Source organism: Desmodus rotundus, chromosome 6 (genome assembly GCF_022682495.2).
Source record: "Desmodus rotundus isolate HL8 chromosome 6, HLdesRot8A.1, whole genome shotgun sequence".
Lineage (NCBI taxonomy): Eukaryota > Metazoa > Chordata > Mammalia > Chiroptera > Phyllostomidae > Desmodus > Desmodus rotundus.
The window spans coordinates 33377926-33404225 of record NC_071392.1 but is presented as its reverse complement, the minus strand read 5'-3'; positions in this window follow the sequence as shown (position 1 = coordinate 33404225).

Below are 26300 nucleotides of genomic sequence, written 5' to 3'. Positions count from 1 at the left end.
GTTTGAAATACCTTGCTATGTAATTTATTTATGAAATTTTTATATTCCTTTGTAGTCACAGAAATAGAGTAGAAAAAAATAGCTATAACTACTACTGTGTTTTAAAAAAGAGAGAATGTTTCTGTCACGCAAATAGTGATCTCATTCCCCTTTCCTTCATTCCTCTCCTGATCTTCACAAGCAAACATTGATCTGATTTCGATAGGTATAGATTAGTTGTCTTATTCCCAAACTCTCTATCTACATGCTCAGTAGGTACTCTTTTTACCTGGCTTCTTTTGCTTAGCACAATGTTCTAGAGTTTGTCTACATTCTATCTGTACTGTATTCTTTTTTATTTCTGAGTAATATTACTTGGTTTATTGCCACAATCAGATAGAAAGTTGAAGAGCACTTTTCTTGCATTTGTAGTGGAAGACTTACTGAGGTGGGATTTTTTGTTTGGAGATTTTTGTATTTTTCCATATTTATTACTTCAGTGGCAAAATTCAGCAGATGCCTTCTGGCTCCCCTCCCTCAGCGTCTTGCCCGCCTCCTGCAGACGGCGCTACTGCGCGCCTGCTCTTTAGTCTCACCTCTGATCTTTAATGGGGTCAAACAGAGTTCTAGCAAAAAGCCTAAACACTCGTTTCTATTTCATTAAAAAAAATGCAATTTGGGGTTTTGACCCACTCCATCAACTTTGGAGACCTATGTACTGTCACTCTGTCACTTTTTTCCCTAAGATTTATAGTCATGAGGTCCTCTGTAGACATCCTCCCTTTGTTTTAGATCTCCGCTACCTTAAGAGGTCTTTCTCTGTTACTTACAACACATTATGAAAGAACAACATCAATTTTACCCTGACATCCTAATATGAGAACAATACAATCATTGATAATAAAATACGATTCCACGTAGCTTACCAAACTTTCACAGATTTGTGCACACTGTCAGTTATAACAATGTTATATGTATTTTCTTGCCACTTCTTCCAAGAGAAAAATAATCACATGTTCTTAATGCAACTCTATCTATTACCACGTAGGTCTATGAAAATCAAAAGGCAATGGAAAGAAAATTACATCAGTTCTACTGTCGTTTCCTTGTTAGTATACTTGGATCTATCAATTGGTTACTGTGTATTTATTTAAAATTACCAAAAGACCACTAAGTCATGTAACTAGATTAGGGTCATGGATGAATAACCTGATTACTTTTTAGAGTAAAAAATGGCATAAAAATAAAGACAATTCCATGAATGTTAAAATAGATATGTATATAAAGATGCAATAGTAATACAAATAAGGGGAGACCTACACCAGAGCTGTGTCAATTTATAGATAAATTATAAAAATCAAGATAATGCATTCACTATTTAAATATTAAAATTTATTTCCTGATGGTCTGAAGCTTATTGGTAAAGAGAAAAAGTTAGAAACTGAGCTGAAGCTGCTTTAAGGATATTTAAGCTAAAACTACATACCTATCACTCTAAAGAATCTGATGAATGAGTGAATATAGGTAATAGTGGATAAATTAGAGTATCAGATTTAGAGGGGAGAAAAATCCTACTTCGATGATTCTGAGGAAGGGTTTAAAGGGAGTGTAAATGATTTAAACCTGAGTAATTTCTACAAATATCATCACCTATTAGTCTTTCTAGTTAAGTAATGGCTCCAAATGCCAATTATGTGCATGCATAATTATTTTTAACTCATTCTTTCAGACCTTATTTAAAATACAAAATTTTCTTCCCCTTCTTCTTTCCCACACATTTCACAGTTTATCTTGATGGTTTTCCACCAAAGAGAGCAGTAGTGTTTGTTGACATATCTACATTTTAAAGCCCCAAACATCACATATAAAATAAATTTATAGCAATGGAAACCCTCAAAATTGACCCATTCAATCAAATTTTCATCCCTTGGAATAAATCTGGAAAATGAGTATCTGGAGTAAATCCCATGATTTTTACGCCACATATAAATATAGCCAAAGCATTTCTCAGGTGAATTCATGGGCACACACAGGTTTTACAGCCATAACTCCAGACACACAGGTTTTTCATCTGAGAATTTCTGAATTAGATTTATTCGTATTTTGTACATCTAAATCTTAATAATACCCAGCATACAGGGTTAAAATTTTGTTGACTAAACTTTATAATAACCAATAAATCAGTTTGATTGTATATAGCTAACTATTATAAGTAAATTTCAAGGGATAGTCATCAAAGTGCAGGGTCTTTTGATTTATTATCATTTTCAAATAAGAAATTATTTTTCACCTGTTCTAACTTTATAAGAGGTTTTAGAGGAATATCTACTTTCTCAAACATAGGCAGTTTACCAACTTCAGACTCCCATGCCGCTTTTCCTTTACTGACAAGTTTTTTGAAGGGGTAGCTTATTGTGATCCTCACTTCCTCCTTTCACATCCACTTCTCAATTTATTACATTTTGTCTCTGCCTCTATTACAGAAACTGGTCTCATTAATAACCTCCAAATGGGGATGCCAAAGACACTTCCAATCCTGATTTGAACTTTGCATAGCATGAAATAATGTTTTCCTCATTGAACTCATTGAAGTTTGCTTTTTTTGACTTCAGGGACCCTCTCTTTCCCTGATTTTATTCCATCCTTTATTTTCATTCTCAGGGTTATTTCTTAATCATTAGTGTTTTTCAGACTACTCTCATTGTCTCCTTTTACTTTACTCACTCTCACTGAGTAATGATATCCAACCCTATTAACATAAACACTACATATGGGAGATTTTATTTTTTATTCAGAATGCTCCCTATCTTTTCCATAGTCCCCTCTTGGCAGAGTATACATCCTGGTCCCTTTGATGGTGGGCTTGGCCATTTGATTTGTTTGGGCCAATGGAATATAAGCATAGGGCAATTTGCTAGGTGCACACTGAAGCCTCAAGAGACACCATGAGCTTTTACTAGCACTTCTTGCATCTTTGTCATCCACCATGAGAACATCCCTTGGGAAACCTTTAGTCCCAGGATAAGGAGACACATGAAGCAGTACTGAGATGAACTGCAGCCTGAGGACAAGGGCAACCTAATCCAGCCAAGCCACATCTAATCCACAAATTCAGGAGTGAAAAATACATGCTTGTTATAAACCACTGAGGTTTTAAGCAGTTTTTGAAGCAAACAATTGATAATCTACCATCATTTTTTTTAATGTCTCTCAAACCATTCTCCTGAATTTTAAACAAAAATGTTTAAAACTCTCATTTTAATGTCCCCACCTTGAGGATTCATTGGTACCTCTAATTCAATATACACAAAATGAACTTGCCTCCTCTCCACATAAGCTAATTTTCCCATGTTATTTTCTATTTCTGTAAAGAAGAATTACATTTGTCTGTTCTCCAGGTCAAAAAAAAAAAAAAGCATTATCTTCTTTTCTTCTCTCTTTTTGGGGTTCAATTGTTAATTGACTAATTACTAATACCTTTGATAGTAATATAATTCTATGAGCTAATATGTTTTTGTTGCATTTTTATATCACTATAAGCACCTTAAATTTTTCATGAAACAAGGCAGCATAGAAACAACGCCTTGTTGATTCACTGCTGCTATCCCATGGACTGAGATACTCATTATTTCTTACAAGAATATTACATTCTAACTTCCTCCAAGTTATTTATTCTCAAAATACTCTCTACTCTTCTTTCTGTGCCCCTTTTAACATGAAAATTTGATCTGCTTAAAATCCTCATTGGCTAGCTACTTTCAGAATAAATACAGAGAAGAACATACAAACCCAACTTGCTATCCAGATTTATTAACACACTGCACACAGAAATCTCTCATGCCTTTGCGTTTTTAAAAAAGAAGTTCCCTTCTCATGACATTGTCCTTTGCCTTCTCCCCATAATCCATCTCCTCAGCTGACTCCTGCTCATCCTTCAGCCATTTCAGCCATTATCTCATCCAGTAATCTTTTTAAAACCACTTTATACATCTCCTCCGCAACTAGGCTGAGTTAACCGCCCCCCCTTGACAACTTGTTTATAAATATATAACATCTTACAATGTCAACTGATGACCCTGCCTTCTGCTTTAGCTATTGAATATTTCACAGAGAATATAGAAATTATATTTTATAGCTAGCTTATAAAGGAGTCATCTATATTTATCTTTATATTTTAAACACACATAACAAAATTTGAGACCCAAGTGAATGAAAGAAAATTTGGATAAATAATTAAGGGCTGGACATTGATTTATTTCAATAATTTAGGATTCTATGTCCTCAAATAAAATGAAAACCCAGCAGAAACTCATCAAACTAATTTTCATTTAAGACACAAATTCAAGAAAAGCCTCCCTGGGAAGTCTTCCTCAAACCGACAAGGCAAGAGTTGGATATCCCACACCAGTTTAGCCCTTTTTACAAACTGTAATCATCACATGATATCATTATGATTTGTTTTCAAGCCTGACTTTCCCAGTAGACTGTGAAATCCCAGAAGACTGAGTACCAATCTCATTAAGCCATGCAATCCTAAAATCGAACACAGTTAAATCCCAAAACTAAATGCTGTTACATTATATGGTACTGGTCTATACTTGTTGAACCAGGTCACTTATTCCTTCATAATAACAGAGCTTTATTATGTGCCACACACAAATCCCAGAGCTGGGAATGGAGCAGAGGGGTAACAGGACAATTGCCTATACTATTTGCTATGGAAACGTTGAGTATGAAGTTCAAAAGAAGGAAAGATGGTTCGTTATATTCTTTCTACAATTGCCAGATGTTTAAAAATTATCTATAGGATTGTATCTTTAACAATGGCTTGAAGAAACTAAGGAGAGTTGAATTGTCCCCAAATAAGCCAATAGTCCCTGTTATACTAATACCATTTGAAATAATATATAATTGCACATAAGTTTTACATTGGTCTCAATTCAATGTGGTCTATTACATTAAGATATCAGCAACTCTCATTTTATAAGATCATTACTAATATAACTGAGTTTTATTATATTCTATTGCTTTAGAAGGTCTTTCTCTGAGCTCTACAGTGTTGCTGTTTTTAATATGCATCTATATTTATCTGTGTTCAAGCTCCTCCTATGAAACTACTATGTTTGGTGGATGGCCTGATTTTCACAATTGCATTTTGCTGTTCTCATAACGTAGATCACTATAATATTAAGTATTTTAATGACTGCATAAGAAGTGTAAGTGCTGCCGGGTGACATCCCGAGTGCCTGCCTGATACCACAATCTGCGAGTATTTTATTATTATTTTTGAAGAGCTCTGAAAATCGGTAAACTAGTCATGTAAGAGTTCCTTTTAATTCTTTATGAATTTATCAACAAAATTACATTTCGAAAACACAAATATTATTACAACTGTTTAATAATAAAACTCTGCTTTGGGGATATAAGGATGTAAATGAATAATATTCCACAATCTGATAAAACTGAATAATATTTAACACATATAATTTCATACATTTTACTTTCTTCTAAAACTGACTAAATAATAATAAATGTCACTCAGGATAAAAATAGTGGCTTTGTTTCTACCAATTTGAGGCATAAAGATTGTTTGAGTAACAGCTGTGGCTATTGATACAATTGGGCTATCTGTCATATATTCTTACTTTGTTCTTTCTGAAACCAAAATTATTCGGGGAAAATTAAAATTCTAGGTTTGTTTTCATAAATGACATGTTCTCACTTCATATTATCCATTGGTATTATGGTCAAAAGCATTCATGTCACTGGAAAAATGAACTTTAAGGACACTGAAGACCTCAAAAATCAATGATTCTAAGAGAACCCTTCCCCTTCACTGCCTCCTGGAGCATGAGAGTGAGTCATGCTGGAATGACTGGATTTCCCTTTACACCACTGTCTCCTAAGCCCAGTGGAGAGGACACGGCACTAGCAAAAATATCAATCTTAACCACAAGCTCTCTGATGGCACATGTCTGGGATGCACTCAACTTTAACAAACTTCATCCTGCTTAGTCCTGGTCATCTCTTCCACTTATGAAGATCACTTTGTAATTATGTCCTACTTTCCAAACTATTCACCCTCACTCATTAGAAATAGTCTCTAAACCTGATGATCAAAGCCTTTATTCTAGCATTTAGTCACTGAAGAAAGATTTTTATATTCCAAACTTGATTGCTGTATGTCCCTGGACTTGACAGTGACCCATTGTTCCAGGGCTCATGTTGAAGGGAAAAATTAAAGCTCGGTAAAATATCAAGGTAGATTAGGACTACTTTTAAAGTCTGTCATTCTTTCAAAAGGGAAATTACTAAAAGATTGACCTTAAATTCCTGATTTCGCTAAGGGACCCTGAATACCACACTGAAACGTGATTAGACAGTCTACAGACATTTCCCAGTAGTACCTGAAAATAGCTGCTTAAAGTATTTTGGATTTCTCTGCTTTTCTCCCAAATTATTCACCATTCTTCTGTTGACTTAGAATACTACTAATCAGAAAATTGCTAATTAATTGGTCTAGCAATCATGGATAATTACTTTCAAAAAATTTCTATTGAAGTTAAAATTATGGCAATAACGCCAAACTCTGGGAAAGCATAACTGCTTCCATACCTTCTGGCCAGTCTGGAATATACTAGAAGGTTACTAGGATACACTTTTGATTAAAACCGCCAATATCACTTTTTAAAAATCTCACATGTCCATGGCATTCTGGTCCCTGCTTCCAAGTTGAGAAGTTTCTTTTCAAACACTACCCTTATTATAAAATATATTTCATAGCACTTCACTACCAAAGAATATTAGAGCTATAACAGCCATTATATACCAATTAATTGAAATTAGTTAACATGCAAGGAAATTGAAGTCCCAAATGATTGAATACCCATACTGATGATGGGAAAGTTAGGTTGGGACAGAACAAGAACAGAATCCAAAGCTTCTAATTCTCAGTCCAGTGTTTTTTTCTAGTCAGTGAGATACCACATGAGGAAAAGGAGAGGAAGCAGTTGGGCATCGGTGTAAAAGAAGCTACGGGGAGATTTTGGTAAGGTCCAGTTATAGAATCCTGCTTTTAAAAGCCTCACAGTATTGAGGATGGAAAGGAAGGAGATGAGACACCTAATGAAAATCTAATTCTTGCATTTGGGAGTGGGGTGATGTTTTCTTTTTGTATATTTTCATGATTCTCTCTTAATCATTAAAATTAAGAACATATACCAAAATATATCCAAATATGGGTCTTTTTCTCCTTTAATCTTTCCAAGCTCTCAGAGAACATCTTCAATTTAAAAACTCTTGCCCTTTAATATGTAAATATGTTCTTTTTAGTCTGGATTTGTTGTATTAGTTCCTTCATTGTTTTATAAATAAGTGCTGTAACACTTGATTTTTGTTCAGCATTTAAAAAATTTTTCAGTTACAGTCTACATTCAATATTATTCTGTATTAGTTTCAGCTCTACAGCAGAGTGGTTAGACAATCTTATACTTTACAAAGTGGTCCTTCGATAATTCAAGTACCCACCTGGCACCATACATCGTTATTACAATATCATTGATTATATTCCCTGTGCTGTACTTTACATCCCTGTGACTATTTTGTAACTTCCGATTTGTACTTCTTAATCCCTTCAGATTTTCCACTCAGCCCACCAACCACCTTCTTCTCTGGCAACCACCAGTCTGTTTTCTGTATCTGTAAGTCTGTTTCTGATTGGATTGTTTACTTTATTCTTTAGATTTCACATACAAAGTAAAACTTATATGGTATTTGCATTTCTCAATCTTATTTATTTCACTTAGCATAATACCCTCTAGGTTCATCCATGTTGTCCCAAAAGGTAAGATTTCATTATTTTTCATGACCAGGTAATATTCCATTGTGTGTGTGTGTGTGTGTGTGTGTGTGTGTGTACACACACCACAGCTTTTTTATTTGTCTATTGATGAACACTTGGGTTGCTCCCATATCTTAGCTATTGTAAATAAGGCCGCAGTGAGCATAGGGGTGTGTATATTCTTTCAAATCAGTGTTTTGGTCTATCGGTCTTTTTCATTGTTACTTATCCCCACTGCCCCTTTTTGAATATTACTCTTTTTTAACACTTTTGGAACTCTCTCTCACTTTCAGCAAATCAACAACACTATCAACAATAAGATTAACTCAATTTCATAGCTATTATAACATAAAACAAACAGGATAATAGGGAATGTAATATAATATAGAATGTTAGACACAACCTACTTCCAGACCTTTTAATTTAATATGTAAAAAAAAATTGCTCCTGAAAATCAATAAGTAAAATCCTAGTGTTTTTAAAAATTTACTGTCATTGTCCTTTCTTATAATTTCAAACCTTTTTATTCTAAACTCTGCGAGCATATCTAAAGCTCACTTCCCAACCATGAAACCAATACAATAGGGAACATACTGTCACTACAGACTGAATTTACATGAAATGAATCTTTTTAATTGTAATAATTATCAATTTCCAAAAAAGTTTAGTTCATTTTTTATTTGGAATATTCTAGTGTTGTTTATAATCCCTAAATGTCACCCTCATTATCTAATAGAATGTTTTTAAACTTCTTATTTAAAGTTATTTGAGTGCTCAGATGTACACACTGTTGAACTTCAGTTGGATTTAAACTCATTTAAAATTGACATAATTAGCTCTCTCAGCAATTTCTTACCCTCTGTTAACTCTGTTGCAATTTTTTACAACAGCCACAATAAACTAAAGCGAGGATTAACTGGAATCTTTATCAAATCTGAACTGATTAGTTTCATGACAACAATTAACTGAATGCTGTGGGCCCCTAGTTTCTTGCTATCTAAGGTCTAAACAGTTAAAAGAGACATAATAGCCACCAGTTTGTTCTCAACATTTTTGAGTTCTTTTCTGATTTTTGGTTCATTTATTTTGTTGTTTGGATCCCACATATACAAAATAAATAACAATAAATGGAATATAGTAAACTAGAATTTCTATAGATTCAGTATAGAAAAGACTCTTTTCTTTACTTAAGTTTCACTAGAAAGAACATTAACAGGCAATTCGTTGCTCTTGTTCCAACTCAGTAGTCCTGCTTCTCAATATTTATCTAATCACAATACACAACAAATGCATAAAAAACTGGCAGCACTCAGCACTCTTTATCCTGCAAATCCCTCTTTCCTCTCTAGATTAGTGTCTTCTAGGTTATATTTGCTTTCTACTTCCCCATATGACTTGTCTGCCACCCCACCATTCACCTGTCACTGTGTTTTTGTCATGAAAGCTTCCTAGGACATGCACATTTTCTTCTTCTCTACTGCCAAATCATATAATAATTTTCCACTAGTCCATGTTTTCATATGATTTGATCCTTCTACTGCTTCCTACCCCACCTTCTCTCTGGTTTCCTGACATTTTTATGGAGCACTAGATTTTGCAACTTATTTCCTTTGCTGATTTTTATCCGTCATATTTTTAAGCTATTCCCATGAATTCTTTCAAATATTTTAGCATTACAACAAACTGCTACATCCCGCTTACTGTAACAGAGTTGTATAGCATCATTTTTTCAGTACAATTTCATTTCTGAAAATGTAAGAGAGGTGCAATGCATTTATTTATAACAATCATCACTTTGCTGATGTACCACATTCTGTGAGTCTGTGCCAGCATACTTTTATTTAAATTGAGCTGACACAGCTTTTGAAGTAATTGTTGAAGGACCTTAATATCTTATAACTCCCATTTTGCATCCTGTGCATCCAATTACTGTCTAACTTAAAGAAAGAAGGCACCAGAGTGGAATCTTTATCAGCCAGTCCAAATCATGATTTGTCTAATGCAATGTCTGGGGATTGCCATTGGCATCTATTGACAATAGCTGAACAGCCAAGGTGATGACTTAGTGCTCCAGTTCACCCAGTTCACTTCAGTTTAGGAGGACTGACGCCTGATCCTCAGAAAATCATGTCAGAGCTCTCTGCCTACCTGAAATGCATGAGTGGCTCCTGTAAACCACCTACCTGAGTTTTATTCATATATTTGCTTCTTCAGACCCTGGTTAGTTGTTTTTCTTTTTAAGTTAAGGCAGCTTATAGAAATAAAATATATTAAAACAGGGTAAGAACAAACTAGGAAAAGAACATTGATCATAACGGCATATATATGGTTAAGGTGGGTCACAAATTAAGCACCAAGATTTCTAAGCAGCCAAGGAGGGCAAATAATTATAAAGCAGTTCAGTGAGCTAAGCTCTTCTTCACCTGAAAACCAGAAAAAAATTCTCTCTCATAAGTCCTCAAGAAAAAGGAGCTGCATAGGAAATGAAGACTTCCCTTATGTGCCATACCACAGACTTCCACAGGACCATTTACAGTGCTCAGAAATACGATTTTTGGTAGACAAAAATCACATGATCATATCAGTAGATGTGGAAAAAGCATTTGATAAGATACGGCACCCATTTATGATAAAAACACTTGGCAACGTGGGAATAGAGGGAGCATTCCTCAACATAATAAAGGCCACATATGAGAGACCTACAGCCAACATCATACTCAATGGACAAAGACTTAGAGCTTTCCCACTAAGATCAGGAACAAGACAAGGATGCCCTCTCTCACCACTCCTATTCAACATAATACTGGAAGTCCTAGCCACAGCAATCAGACAAGAAAAAGAAATAAAAGGCATCCAAATTGGAAAGGAGGGAATGAAACTGTCACTGCTTGCAGATGGCATGATAGTGTACATGGAAAACCCAATAGACTCCACCAAAAAACTACTCGACCTAATAAATGAATTTGGCAAAACAGCTGGATACAGAGTCAATACTCAGAAATCAAAGACATTCCTGTACACCAACAATGAAACATCAGAAACAGAAATCAGGAAAAAAATACCATTTGATTTAGCAACAAGAAAAATAAAGTACCTAGGAATAAACCTAACCAAGGAGGTAAAAGACCTGTACTCAGAAAACTACACAACACTGAAGAAAGAAATGAAGGAAGACACAAACAAATGGAAGCATGTACCATGCTCATGGATTGGAAGAATTAACATCATCAAAATGACCATGCAACCCAAAGAGATTTATAGATTCAATGCAATCCCTATTAGAGTACCCATGACATATTTCACATATATAGAACAAACACTTCAGAAATTTATATGGAACCATAAATGACCCCAAATAGCTGCAGCAATTTTGAGAAAGAAGAACAAAGCAAGAGGGATCACAATACCTGATATCAAACTGTGTTACAAGGCCACTGTAATCAAAACAGCCTGGTACTGGCATAAAAACAGGCACATAGACCAATGGAACAGAACAGAGAGCCCAGAAATAAACCCAAGTCTCTACAGTCCATTAATATTTGACAAAGGAGGCAGGAGCATAAAATGGTGCAAAAATAGCCTCTTCAACAAATGGTGTTGGGAGATCTGGACAGCTACGTGCAAAAAAATGAAACTTGATCACCAACTTACACCACACACAAAAATAAATTCAAGATGGATAAAAGACTTAAATATAAGTCGTAACACCATAAAAGTCCTAGAGGAAAACATTGGCAGGAAAATCTCAGACATTCCATGCAGCAACATCCTCACAGACGTGTCCCCTAAAGCAACGGACATAAAGGAAAGAATAAACAAATGGGACCTCATCCCATTTGATAAAAAGCTTCTGCATGGCTAAAGAAAACAGCATTAAAATTAAAAGAGAAACAACTGTCTGGGAAAACATATTTGCCAATGATACCTCAGAGAAGGGTCTGATCTCCAAAATATATAAAGAACTCACATGACTGCACTCCAGGAAGACAAATGACCCAGTTAAAAAATGGGCAAAGGCACCTCTCCAAGGAAGCCATACAGAGGGCCTAGAGACATATGAAAAGATGCTCAGCATCACTAGCCATCAGAGAGATGCAAATTAAAATCACAGCGAGGACCACCCCACACCAGTCAGAGTGGCCAGCATAAACAAATCAACAAACAAATGTTGGAGAGGATGCAAAGAAAAGGGAACCCTAGTGCACTGTAGATGGGAATGCAGATTGGTGCACCCACTGTGTTAAACAGTATGGAATTTCCTCAGAAAACTAAAAATGGAACTGCCCTTTGACCCAGCAATTCCACTGCTGGGACTATACCTTAAGAGCCCTGAAACACCAATCCAAAAGAACCTATGCACCCCAATGTTCATAGCAGCACAATTTACAATAGACAAGTACCTAAGTGCCCATCATTAAATGAGTGGATCAAAAAACTATGGTACATTTACACAATGGAATTCTACGCAGAAGAGAGAAAGGAGCTTAATACTCTAATGGTACTCTTTGCAACAGCATGGATGGAACTGGAGAGCATTATGCTAAGTGAAATAAGCCAGATGGTGAGGGACAAATACCATGTGATCTCACCTTTAACTAGAACCTAATCAACAGAAGAAAAAAGCAAACAAAATACAACCAGAGACATTGAAGTCAAGAACAATCTAACAATAGCCAGAGGGGAGGGGGGAGGGAACAATGGGGAGAAGGGTTTTCAGAAGCTGCTATAAAGCACACATGGACAAAACCGAGGGGGAGGGTGGAATCAAGGGAGGGAGGTGGGTTTGGCTGGGGTCGGGGGGAGGGGTGGGGAGCAAATGCAGACAACTGTAATTGAACAACAATAAAATAATTTTAAAAGAAGAAGAAAAAAAGAAATATGTCTTTGGTGTCAAAATTAAGTATTAGTCAATAAAATTCTACTCTAAGGGAAGGCAAAAGTTTGGTTGGTGCAATTCAACTATGCTATCAAGAATCCCACAGGTCTGAGTTTGTCATGTCATTTCAACAACAAAAAAAATCAAACAAAAAATTCATTTTCTTCGCTGATAATAGAATATGGTTAAAATTTCTTACAATTGCATTTAAGAAACTGTATAATCTGAGCTATATCTATTTACTCTAATTTCTCAATAATCTCCCATCGAGGGCTCCTTGGTCTAGGCAGGGGTGTCCAACCTTTTGGTATTTCTGGGCCACAGTGAAAGAAGAGTTGTCTTGGTCACACATATAGTACATTGCAACACATAATCACACACAAAACAATCTCCTAATGTTTTAAGTAAATTTACAATTTTGTGTTGGGCTGCATTCATAGCTTCAGGCTGCATGCGGCCCATGGGCCACTGGTTGGACACCCTGCCTAGAGCAATGCTGTCCAATAAAACTTTCTTTGATGATGCAGATGTTCCACATCTGTTCAGTCCACTATAGCAGTCATTGTGCCTACTGAGCCCTTGAAGTGTGACTAATACAACACAGTAAGTGAAATTCTGATTTTCTTTAATTAAAATTAAATTACATTGCAACAGGTGGCTAGTGGCTACCATATTGAACAGCTCAACTCTAGAGTAGAGCTTCTCAAATTGTATCATGCATCAGGGTCACCTAGAGGGCTGTGGAAACATACGACTGGACTCCATTCCAGAGTTTTTGTATTTGCAGTCTGAGATGAGGCCCAAGAATTCACATTTCTAAAAAAATTTATAAATGATACTGATACTTCTGGTTGGTCCAGGGTACAAGTGTGAGAACTAGTGTCCCAGGTAAGTTTAAACTCTATTGTCTCTTGAACAGATCTAGTACATGTATTTACATCTCCACAGGTTGCTCTTTATAACTACATTGTCTTGCTTTCTTTTTACTTGCATGTCTATTATCTCCTTCATAAATCTTTAGTTGAAAAAAGAATGTCGTTCATATTTGCAAGACATAAAATGTCTCATTCAGTCATATAGACATAATAAACATACAGTAGGGGTTGTTAGATTGAATTAGAGACCAGTTATTCATTCAAAAGATTAAACATTTCAAAGTGATCTTATTCATTCTCATTTAAATTTTGGTTAAGTGGAAGAGCTAGTTATAAACTACATAGAATATTTCAAAGTCAATTTCAGAATTTGATTACATAAATTTGAGATTCTCATGGTTTTCCAACAATACCGTCATATAATAATACTCTAATGGTATTGGTAATTATATTTCTGAAGTAAAAGTAATAAACATCACAGAGATATTAGAGAGTGGCTAATGTCACAAAGTTTTATTAAATGTTTTAAAATAACAATATAAATCTACCTCTCTGAGCATAATTTTTATAACAAATGAGAAACTCTTTAGAGCATCTTTAAACTATATATATACTCTGTAAAAAATGCAGAAATAGCTCACAATTTCTGTTGAAATGAGGCTCTATAAAAAAGAGAGCAAGCCATCATTAAAATGAAGCTCAAGATGATACAGATACCAAGAGAAGAAATGCTTCCAAGATCTCTTAGAGCAGTGAGCCTAGTTAATACCAGGCAATTAGCTCCTTACTGCGATCAGCCACCTTCAAACCTGCAATTTGAAAGAAGTCTCCTATAGAGAAATCACTTCCACTTCTTTTTGCATTATAGTAAGTCACCACCAAATTATGTTTCTTCAAATTATCAAAGAAGTTTATTCAGCACTTTTTTAAAACAACCTCACTTTATATTAAAGGCTTAATAATTTATAGCTGTTTCTTTAGCCAAATCATTCTTTTTTTTCCCCCACACTAATATGGGTCTTTATGTGAACATCAAAGAAGTATGGTTAATGAATGATTACTCAAAATCATAGCACAGAGAAGAGCCTAGATGGCATCATCTGGCCTTAGCTCAACATTATTTGTTGCTAGGTAACCAAAAATAATAAAAAGGGAGGTCTGAAGCAAGCCAGACAAGGAAAACCAGCCTTGACAGATCTTTAACATCAGCCCTGCTGCCACCATTAAATTTGTCAGATGCCCAAAATCAAAATACAGCACCAAACTTGGGGGAAGTCAAGTTGACTTTACCTTGTGATCTAATGCTCATGTGTTTTCTTTTTAATTTTTATTTTATTGATGAGGGAGATGCCCTGGCTGGTGGGGCTCAATGTATTGAGTGTGGCTTGTGAACCAAAGGGTCGCCAGTTCGATTCCCAGTCAGGGCACATGCCTGGGTTTCAGGCCAGGTCTCTGATGGGGGGCATGTGAGAGGCAACCACACACTGATGTTCCTCTCTCTCTCTACTTCCCTTCCCCTTTCTCTAAAAATAAATAAATATTTTTTAAAAAAGAGAGAGAAACATGGATTTGTTGTTCCACCTATTTATGCATTCATTGCTTGATTCTTGTATGTGCCCTGACAGGGGATTGAACCTACAACCTTGGTGTATCAGGATGACACTCTAGCCAACTGAGTACCCAGCCAGGGCTGCCCACCTTTCTACAATAAAAAGTTTGGCTCACAAGAAATTCTCTAAGGAAAAAAAGTAATCAAGTTTGGTTATAGTCAATGCCCCTTTAAATCTGAGAGTCATTTCTAATATTCTAAGACAGCCATTCAAATGTTCATTCAGTAAATATCTGAAAGTTTGAAATACATTCTGGAAGTATCTTTGGGGTGGTCATTTTGGTTGATAGTATTTTTGTTTTATTTTGTCCATTTTCTGTTATTGTTGATGTTCTTGTTATAATTTATGGTTTCTCTAAGAATTTAAAATCTCTTTAGGAAAGAAATATCTTCATGGGCAAAGGAACAAACAACAAATAGTGGGCCATGACTCCAATTAAAGATCAATGGTTACACACAAAATTCAGATGTCTGTTCAGAACTCTTTTGTTCTGCGTTGGCGGGACAATGCCTCATAATCAGTGGGTTTTGAATGAGTCTCAAGTAAGGGATTATAACTTAACTAGAAAGCAGCAGCAGCTTTGCACAAGGAAGCGGGGGTCAGAAGAGCATGATGTGTTTAGCACAAACCGAGGACATGCTTGCCTCAAGAAGGAAGTTCATTGTTCTTTTATTATTAATAGTTAGCATTCACTGAGAGTCTAGTCTTGCTAAAACAAAAACACTTCAGCACTGTTTGCACTTGATTTCACAAATCATGATGGCAACTCTCTGAAACAGATTCTATTATACCAATTTTATAGGTAACTATAGACAGATGGATGACTGCAGGGATGGACAGATGGACACATAGATAGAAAGTATTAAACACCAAGATTAAGGTGTTTAAAATTAGCCTAAAGTCACACAGTCAAAATCTAGATTTGTCTGATATGTAAGTTCAAGTGCCTAACTACATTTTATATTCCCACCACAAATATGGGGGGACAGGAGAGTGATACTGGGTAAGTTAAATTAAGATAAATGATCATAATTCAAATTTGACTTGATGATTCCATCATCAGAGAGTAAAAGAAAGTAATATTGAAACCATCATAAAAAACAATTTTGCAACCTAGCCAGGCTGCCAATTTTAATCTTGAAGTTTCTGAGGTTTCATATGCTTAACATGCAAGTTCCATGAGCCATTTAGCTCACTTATCCACTCCTTCCATAAAATATATCCAAGGGCATTAACAATAGATTATTAAAGGTACAAAATTAAAACTATGGAGTACTTAAATCATAAGAATGCTTTTAATCAATGTTATTATAAATGTCTTTAAGCAAAGTGGGCTTAATGACATTATCCCCCTATTGAAATAGTCATTAGAAGAGTAGTTTTCAGAGAAGCCTAAGAGGATTGCCCAAATAGCTTCTATGGTTATTTAATTACAATGAACTTGGAATCTGTTTTTGTTTTAATTTGTTCAACAGCCAAAGGACCAGGTCAACACAATTGCTCAGCTTTACTCAAATGCAGATAAAAACAATGTCGGTATTAACAGTTCTGCAAGAACTGAGGAATGCAGTTCTGATGTGTTGGTTTATTTTAATTAATTGGTATTTCATAAGAAGTTCTATTTGAATTCAATTGGTAGAAAATTTTAAATGGCTTGTTTTCCTGGGTCAAAACCATTTCTAGTCACCTATGAATCCTCTGGGTAAAAATAGGAGTCTTGTTAATCTTAACTTGTACTCACTTTCTATTTATATTCTACTACCTCTCATCTCCTCAGCATTCACTCCTGCAGAATGGCTAATGAAAAGACCTGCACATAATTCCCATTGCCAATTCAATTTGCTCAGGCAGAGGCTTTTCATCACTCAGAAACACCAGGTTTCGTACCTGAAACCTGAGTCTTCAGTGGTGAGAGGCAATTCAGTATCTCTGAAATAGGGATGTGAACACTTTTTTTATGTTCACAAAAGGAATAATAGGTTAAAACAATTAAGAAACAGCTCTATCATTACAGAACATTTTTCTGTCCATCTTGGCTGATTAGGCAATTACCATTCTTTCTACTTGAAATATCTGTCTCTGTCGTCTCCTGGTCGATGTGCGTACGTCCTTTAAAACCACTTCCACCTACGAACATCAGACTGGATTTCCGTGACTATCCTCCCATTAGCTGTAAATTCCTTCAATACAGAGGCTGTACACCATTCCTCTTTGGATCATAGGTGCCTGAAAAGATTCTTGTCACATAAGACATGCTCAAATAATATGAGTTGAAATGAAATAAACTGGATTTTCAATTTAAGTAAGTGATCCTACCTCTGATCTTACTAAGAAGGCTGAGAAAGACAAGTATCTTTTGCTGCTATCCTGTGTCTTTTTTACATCACACTCTGCTCTCTTGCAACGGTTTGTTCCTCAGTCTACACTTATTCTACCCTCTCTCTCTCTCATAGAGGAACCAGCTTGTCCTATTTTCCAAGGACACCTATGTTCCCTGTGAGCTCATTAATAATCATAACCTTTCTGTTTCAAAGCCTCACTCTTCTCCCAATTCATTTCTTTTGCCTAAAAACACACTGTTTACTTAGTCTAAAAATCTTGAGAGGCCTCATTATCTCCTTGAAATATAATTCTCTTTTTCTTTTCACTCACAGATTTTCCTAAATAAATCTGCAGGCAGGTAAACAATCAAAATTCTTCATAAATAAATGAGGAACAGAAAGAGGAGAAGGTACTGAGAAGCTGATTTTCAACTGAGAAGAGGTGCGCTAGTAAAATCCAGTAGAACGTACTTTCCTGAAGGCTAGCATGTTCCTTAATAAGCTCTACTTCCTCACCAAACCCCAGACATTAACGACAAGCTGTTGCAACTCAAAGATCACTCATCATACATGAGCATTTGCCTAACATTTTCAAGTTCTAAAGTTTGTTTGGTATATGTCTTAATTTTGTTAGAAATCTTAATTTTGAAGTGTAGGTATACAAAATACATTATATGTAAACCTCTGAAAATACTTGATCTACTTTTTTGTGGAAGTTTAAAAGTTTTGATTTTTTCTTTGTTTGGTTTGTTTTATGTAGTTCATTTCACATCAAAAGAAACACATCAGGTATGATTTAAGTGTTTGAGGGGTTAATAAAGGAGGATGGTAGGGAGGGAAGATTTTCAAGCTTTCTAATTGCAAATGATATGGAGACATGTGTCACCAGGAAATTGCTACAGCGGAAAGTTACGAAGCAGATAAATTCTTGTGGCATCATACTAATGAAATCCAAATTAAAATAGGCTCTGTTGATATTCTGTTTTAACTATTTGATTGTCAACTAAGAGATTACTTAAAAGAAATGACCCCATAAAACCTCACTGGTAGATTCTTACACTTATGGTCCACATCTTACTCATGCCAACCTGTGCCCTCACCTTTGGCAATGCCTGGTCATATGTCTTCATTTGGCTGATGGGATATCATGTGCTATAATGGGATATAACATGATGCTAGCAGAGATCTGAAAAATGCTGGTACCTTGGTGCTTGTGTACCAGCTGCTGTTGAAATGAGTCTCCATGTGAATAAGCCTGGGCTGGGCTGCGCTGCAGGAGTGAGCCATTGAGTTGGGGCCGTCTTACTCTGAGAGCTCCCAGCTGGTTGGAGATGCGTGAAGAAGCTTAGGTGATACCAGAATTGCTCAGCTAAGTCCAGCCTAATTAATAACTAATAATTAAGTAATTTATTCTGGTATTTTTATTCCATAATAATTGCAACTTTTCAGTAATCACACAACCCTGTCAGAGATAAATTAATTGTACTAATGCATTTATGGTAAATACAAAGTTTAGCAGTAATATATCAACTATGAATGTTTAAGCAGAGCAATGTAGGGCTAAGGTCAATAAAGTACAATGCATTTATTGACTTTGTACTGGAAGTTCTTCACTAATGTTGAACTTCCAAATAAGGTAAATTCTGAATGGTAAAATATCTGTATTGTGTTGTTCTTTGGTAGTACATCTTACTAAAAAATACAGCTATATATTTCATTTCCTATAGTCTCCTATGAATATTTACCATACAGAAATATAAGCACTGATTATTTAATTCACTATACTTTTTTATTCTCAGATTTCAAATGTATGATACATTTAAAGGCTTAATATTCTTGAACTTTTGAGGCTCTATATAATATGTGTGCTTATAATAAACTAATAACTACAAGAAACAGCAGTATCTCAATCCATAAAATCTTCTAATATGCATAAAATCAATGAAAACCAAGAATAATTTATGGGCTTATGCAATAAATTTTTATTATACTTTGTAAATACCCTCTTCCTTAAAGAAAAAAAACATCTATTTAAAATTCAACTTCCTTAATTTGGTACCTTACTGAATATGTTATGCATTTATTCATTTATAAAATATATTATTTCTCTAAAGCAGAGTTCAAATACATAAAACCGTAACTCCAGGTACAATGATTACATAGCTATGCAAACTAGGACATTTATTTATATTAAATCCAAGTTTCATATACTGGCAAGTTGTTCCTGGCTAAGCCATTACTGCTCTTCTGCATCAGAAAAATGTTGAGCTCTAACAACCTAATGCAAAGATACTGCAACATATTCAGAAGTTCATATTCATATTCCCTGATCAGCAAAATATTCTTGCAAAATAAGTAAATAAATATATATATGTATATATACACACATATGTGTGGAAACTTATGAAGCTGTAATAAGGCCTTTAAAAATATTATTTATACATATGGAAAGCAGATTTCCTCAGATGCTCAAGTGATTAAAAACTATTTGTCTATCAAAAACAGATCTGATTTTTTATTATGTTTGCATTAATGTTTCTTTATGTTTTCTCTGTTCCTGAGAGGAGTGTGTGGGATACAGTTGTGAGAAATGCATAGCAATGAAGCTGAGTGCCCAAAGCCAAAAACAGAGAAGAAAAACAGAGCCAAGACAAAATGCAGCTGAATTCTGGAAGTTAGAATATGGTCAAAAATCAACAGCATATATGTTAGAATAAGAGTTTATTTAAGCAGTAATATTATGGGTGAACAATTAGCCAGAGCCAAATAAATATTTCATAATTGGTTGCAAAGGAAGAAAAAGAACTATCGTTTGCTGTGCATCTACTACATGCTAGATAATTAGTTTATGCTTAGCCTAGATTACCTCATTTAATCCTTACCACAACCTTATAAAGTAAGTATTACTGATTTTATTTTATCAGTGAGAAAACCGGGGCACCGATAAATTACATAACTAGTCTATCATCACTTAATGTAAGTGGCTTAAATTGAATAGAAACCTAGGCAAGTCTGAGTCCAAAGCTTCTGCTCTACATTTGGAATTAGTGTCAAGACAACAGGAGACTCATTGCTGGGTTCAATGTCTGCGTCAGCCCCAGCATTAGTTACTGAAATTCCTGGTCTCCCAAGCAGTCTGTTTACTGAGTCCCCTCTTCAAAATGGCCATTGCTGCTCCATGTCCCTGGCTGTGGTTTGTAAGTTACCTGTGGAGTAGTGGCTTCTCTCTAATGCAGGGGTGTCCAACCCACGGCCCATGGACCACATGCAGCCCAGAATGACTATGAATGCAGCCCAACACAAAATCGTAAATTTACCTAAACCTTTTTTTTCGCTCATCAGTTTTCACTAATGTTTATGTATTTAACGTGTGTCTCAAGACAACTCTTCTTCCATTGTGTCCCAGAGATGCCAAAAGGAGTCTAATGTAAATCCCTAGTAGCCTTGGATGATCTTATATAGCCCATCTATTTATACAACAGGATAAAATTAATAAATCATAAAATTAATATTTATTGAGCTATCCTCGTGTAATGGATTTTTATTCTTATAAGAAAGTATAGTGATGTGGCACAATCATTGCCTTGTCAGACACTAAAGTTGTAAGATATATACAAATGGCTTCCGTATACATGGTTCCCCAAGGGCAAAGCAAAATATTCCAGACTCCTTATCCTGATATATATGAACTAAAAAACACTTATCCTGATATATATGAACTAAAAAACACTTATCCTGATATATATGAACTAAAAAGCACTCCATCTCAGTAATAGCAAGTCTAGGTATTCAACAAGTTATCCATATTAGAGGCAGAGAATCAAAGAAACAATTAGTATGTTTAGCAATATGCCTCAACATAGTAACAACTCAATGAACATTCACTGCTTTAGCATGACAGTGAGTACCAAATTGCAAGGGAAGAAGTATTTCCCATTCAAGGGGAACTTCCCACTTCTTATGTGAAAGGGAAACATGTATGCCTTTTGCTCTCAGAAGAGACCAAGAAGAATAAACTATGCTGTGACAGGTGTTTATTATAATAGAATGATAAATATAATGCAGTGAAGATTATCCTATTGTTTAAACTTCATGTTATATTATTCATATATCCCATCACCTTAAATAATTTCCTAAGAGAGCATTCTAATGGCTTTATTGTTGTGAGTTACTGTTCTTTAAAATATTGGATATCTTTACTGCTTCTGTGCTTTCTGCCATTTTGAAAGATGCTTTTTGTAACTTCATTCAAATTATTAATAAACAATAAAGAAATACCATATTTTGCCATATATAATGCACACTCACATTTTTAGCCCTTTCAGGAAAAAAATCTTTCATTTTAATTTTTTAATTAAATTATTTATTTATTTATATTTAAAAAGAAAACCAATGATCATATTCCAGGATATTACTTTGCATATGGATATCGTTATTGCTTTCTAGAGTTACACTTTTAACACATAAGCATATATAAAAGAGTTAAAAACATTTACATAGACACAGAATTAGGACTACCCATGTATAATGCACGCCCTTATTTTTCCCCAAAAAATTTAGGGAAAAAGTACACATTATACATGACAAAATACTTAAGTCTGTATTATAGTTAAGCTCCATTCAGCAATAGAGATCTTCTTTGTCATTGTTTCTCAAATTTAATTTTTTAGAGTATGTTTTTCTAACAATAAAAATATATAAGCTTTTTCAAAATTATGTGGATCACGACCTTTTTCTGATTAGGGCATGTCATTTCAGGTCTAAAATTTCCTACTTTTTATGGCCCAAGTAGTACATCTTCCTTTATCCCAGAGTGGGCTCAGTAACTACAGCCTGCCCACCCAATCTAGTCCACTTCCTACTTCTAGCCCACTTCCTGTTGTGGAAATAAGCCACACTCATTAGTTAATGTTTTGTCTATGGTAGCTTTCCCACTAACGTGACAGAGTTAAGTAGTTATGACGGAGACTATCTAGCCTGCGGATCTGATAGTATTTACTCTCTGGTACTTCACAGAAAAAGTTTGCCAAATCCTGCCATAGGCAATTGAAAACAGCACCAAAAAAAATAGATTCAATCGGCAAGTAATAATTTTATTGCAGGCGCAGACCAAAAGGATCATCATGGTATGAGGTGTAAATAAAAGTAACTATTTCATAGAAAAATAGGGTCACAATGAGGCTCGATGGCAAATGCAAGTCAAACTCGGGTCAGTGAAGCACTTACAACATCAGGAATAAGTTAGCATCTAGAAGATAACACAATGTTATATTAATATTTATTCTACCCAGGGTTATTGAGCTTCTTATATCTATAATTTAATGATTATCATTAAATTGTGGACCATTGAAATCACTATTATTTCAAATATATTTTTCTGTTCTTTTGCTTTTTCTTCTGCTGGATCTGTCTTTGACAGACAGAGATGAATACTGAACATCAGCCCACGTGTCATTTGAACGCAGGAGGCTCTGTTCATTTTTCTTTTGTCTTTTTTCTCTCTGTTCCTTAGCCCAGGTAATTTCTATTCATCTCTCTTCAAGGTTACTTTTTCTTTTGTCTGCCAACTCACATTTAATGTTGAGTCTGGAACTACGCAGAAAATTCATTTCTTTGTTATGACCTTTTCTCCTTTCTTTCTTTTTGATTTAAACTGGCCACATCTAAAGCCATGACTCACCTGCATCCCTCCCTTCTTGGGCATCCTCTCCCTTAATATAATTAAGCCCTCAAGACAATGGGGTTCTGATCAGCATGAAAAAAAAAAAAAAAACTTAGAAACAAAGCTCAGGTCTACTGACCACAGATACAGAGTTTCCGGTCAAACTAAGGATAACATCTAAGCCTCAGTTGGGTTTCAGCTCCAGACCCCCAAAAAGCAGAACCCACCAACCGTACCCTTGAGAAGCTAGACAGAGTGATGCCATGGTTGGTATCAGGACCCCTGCAAAGACCAACTACCACCTTCTCCATTGCCAACCAGTTAATGGAGACAACAACCCTAACTCCCTTACTCACCATGATTAATGATTTTTCCCTCTATAACCTGCTCCCTAGAAGGTTGGGGGAGCCAGGTCTTAGACAATGGCTCACCTGTGACCTGAGGTTTGGCACCATTTCCTTGAAGAAAACAAACTCCTATTCGTGTTTTATGTGACCAAGTTTGTGGTAACTGCTTACAGCAGCCTTGGGAAACCTACTTCAGGCCCTATCCAGATTCCTCCCACAGACTCCAGGAGAATCATAAAAGGATTGTTGGTCTATATCAGTAAGTTGGAGGGGGTTGTTAACAGTAATGGACACCAGATGAATTCACATGTGGATGTGTGAAAATCCTGACATGCTCAGAAAGAACACAGTTAACTCTGCACTACTACTGCTGTCCTGAGTTGCTCAGCACCAGAATCTTCATTTGCTGTGAGAATCTTTCTCACTTTAAATTGGTGTTAATTCTGCTTCATTATTAGTGTATTACTGGATGGGATTTTTTGGTATTCCTACAACGTGTAGTAGAATTTTATGCATATTTTAGCCCAATATTTTCCAATTAGATAATAAGCCATGAGTGGATCATGGCTTATTTGTGAGTCATGCATTGTCTTATTGCTGATGTCTGTATGTATATAATTCTGCCGGTTTAACTTCCACAGTAGAACTTTACTCGTGGTATGCTGGTTATGCATTTTGCCATTTAAACAAATTGCAACATACCATTGAAACATGTAGGTGTTAATTTTACATGACAATATTATATAATATTAAATCATGGGTATACAGTCATGTTATCTTACACACTAAGTAAATATTATTTTTCTACTAAATGTGAGATAATCAGGGATTGTCTTTCCTGGGCAAGTGAGTTTAAGTAAAAAAAAAGTTTAACTAGCTTTACACTAGTTGCCTCCATACCCACTTATAAATTGACCAAACCTTCACTTAAGAGTAACATTTTACAGTATATGATTCTTTCTTATCTATAAGCAATATTTGTGAGATGCCTGCTTTACATTAAGATTGGTAAAGCCTGCGAATTAACACATCTGTCAGCCTAACTACCCTTTTAAAAACAATAGCCAGGTGATTTGGCAAAATTTGAACTTACTAAAGATGTCAGCTAATGGTTAGTATTTCCTTTTCTAAGTAAACTCAAACCATTTGTTTAATAATTCATTCTAAAGTGTTAACATACATTAACACCAAGCTCTTTAGTTGTAGCTTCTGAAATCCAATTTACTCCCATTTGGAAAATCTTTATATTTATCCATCTCTGTTCATATGGTACCTTTTCAGACATTTTCAATAACAAATATAATGCCCATTTAACCAGGACTCATTCCAGTAATAAAAAATGCTCTGGATATTATTTGTTGCTTATAAATTCCAGTTACCTATTTTTATCAATTACTACTCTACAAAATCCCAGACTGCAAGTCAACTTTCAGGGGGGGGTGGGTTCTGAATATGATCCAGTCCTTAAAAATATTACCAATGCATTTTGCTACTTAATTCTTAACTTTCTACTGCCTCACACCCTACTTCACACTAAAATTTTTTTTTAAAAAGCTCATCATCCCACTGATTCTTTTTTTAATTAGTATGTTGTTTATTTTAAGACTTTCCTACATCTGCTTGCCAGTGAGTTCAAATCATAGTCTAATTCTTGGTTACACTAACTGCGGTGTTTCATTCCCTTAAATATTTCTGATGGAGTTTTGTGCAATTGGAGAAACTAAAGTAGAAAATTTACATGTTTCATTTTCTATCCATTGTGTCCTCATTTTCATCCTTAAATGGAGTTTAGTTCAATTTAAAAGAACTGAAAAAAAATAAAAGTAAGTAAAATTTAAAAAGTAAATTCATAAATTCCTCTGGCTCTTTTTAAGCTTTTACTCTGAAAAAATAAGTAAGTTTGCTTCCTATAGAGGTATATTTTTTTAAAAAGAAAAGAAAAAGATTTTTAGAGAAACCAGCCCTTTCTTTATATTCAATTTTCAACTGTTAGATAGCTTTTCTTCTCAATCTCTTTGCTATTTATGGAGGGAAGTATAATAATAGTGAAGGTAACTCTACTGCTGTAATTCACAAAGTATCTCAATAAAAAAAGTCCAAAATGGGTTTTTCCATTAAGGAGATGACTCTCTTCTAAGTGGAAACCCAGCACTTACCCCCAGTGAAGACACATGGGCCATGGCTTGAACTGGTACACATCACATTTCCCAGAGTTCCACCTGCTCACATAGTCACTCACATGGCAAAACGTAACTGCAAGGAAGGCAAGAAAATGTAGTCCAGGGAAGTACCAAAGAAGAGAGAAACTGACTAAAGAACAGCCAGCCATTCTCTGATGTAAGAAAACAAACACTAAAGGTTTCAAGAAACAATGGGAAATTAGGTGTGAATCACGTTATATAATTGTCCTTTATGTGAATTATTCAGATTTGCTGCTTGTATCTCAAGTGAGGCAAAACCTTAGATGATTCTCAGATTATACATTTGTTGTTAGGTTAAATTTTGGGGTTAGTGAAGGAAATTAATTTCTAAGAAAATTCCAACTCCATATCCTTAGCATATATCAGTATTCATTATTATAATAAGTCATTCGATGTAAGGAATGAAAAATACAAAAATGTTAAATGCAGTCTCTCAGGGAAATGGTGCTTGTGTCTTTTGATCACTGATGCACCTCAAACATCCAGAAGACGGTCTGGCACAGAGTTGAAACTCAACGAATGTTTGGATGGTCCAAATGAATAATTTTGTACATATTTTCTCGTATACAAATATAAATAGTGCTGTAAT